A 1151-nucleotide genomic window follows, 5' to 3' on the forward strand; every position below is an offset into this window, starting at 1 on the left:
AAAAATCATTGTATTGTGGGTTCTTACAGCTCTTTATCACAATCCATACATACACCCATTATGTCAAGCACATTTGTACATATGTTGCCATCATCATTTTCAAAACATTTTCATTCTACGTGAGCCGTTGATATCAGCTCATTTCCCCCTCCCCCATCCTCCCTCCCTCATTATTTCTTGATAATTTATAAATGGTTATTTTTATGAAATTTCTTAATATGGCTCTTCTACCCAAGTCTCTATAATTCCCACCAACTGATTGGGTGAGACTATGCAAATAGGGTATATGTAAAATTAATAGTGGGGATTGGCCAGTTTTCATTACCACCTAAAGATAAGCCGTCCTTGAAGTAGCAAAGAGAGAAAAACCTCGAGGACCTTCAAAAGCATGTCCAAATCCTCTTATCTAAAGTGGCACAGAGGCTCACAGCAGAGGAGCAGCCCTTAGACCATGGGGTAGAGGTACCTTCTCATCTGGCTTGAGACTATGGAACTGTGGGACAGAACACAGGCAGGCTGGCTTCCTGGCCCATGGAGGCAAAGGCCAAGGGCTGATAGACCAAGAACCACGACTGGAGAGGTAGGGTGGGATTAAGAACTGACCTTAGTAAAAGGTGTGAATTGAGTGTCCACACCTTTGGTTCCCTGGATGACTTCTTTCAGATCCTACCTTATTACCGGGTATGAACTGGGCTGCCCTGTTTGGTTCTCTGGTGGCATCTTTAAGGCCCCACCTTAGTATTGGCTGTTGTGAACCAAGCCACACCTTTTGTTTTCCTTGGATGTATAATGTGGCCTCTGTATAGTTCTACACATCATTACTTCACCTGGAAAGCCAAACCTCCATTTTTCGACTGAGCTTTGGTAGAAGCAAAGAGACCTATTGAGACTTTAGGACATTTTTGGCTTCTGGTTCTAGACCCTGTATTTGGCTCACCTCTGACCTTTGGATTTGGGACTAGATAGAACCCACTGCCATGTGAAACTTTACCTCAAAGTTTTATTAATTTTTATGGGACATTGCAGTGATTCATAGAACCCAGGGATGTGAGGGAATACAGTATACTCAAGGAAGTGTAAGGGCAGGGAAATGGAGCTGAGTAGCATCTTGGAGGGGTTGGACATTTGGGACACCATTAATCTCCAACTCT

The 1151-nt window shown here is 43.4% G+C and overlaps 1 protein-coding gene across 1 annotated transcript in view; it reads left to right on the top strand.

Annotated features, from left to right (window-relative positions):
- The window catches only part of PPP1R2 (protein phosphatase 1 regulatory inhibitor subunit 2), a 38535-nt gene that overhangs the window by 20356 nt on the left and 17028 nt on the right, over window positions 1-1151 (top strand). The gene's annotated exons all lie outside the window — the stretch shown is intronic.

The sequence above is a fragment of the Echinops telfairi genome, unplaced genomic scaffold (assembly GCF_000313985.2).
Source record: "Echinops telfairi isolate 266 unplaced genomic scaffold, ASM31398v2 ScPeMD7_17;HRSCAF=63, whole genome shotgun sequence".
NCBI classification, from domain to species: Eukaryota; Metazoa; Chordata; class Mammalia; order Afrosoricida; family Tenrecidae; genus Echinops; species Echinops telfairi.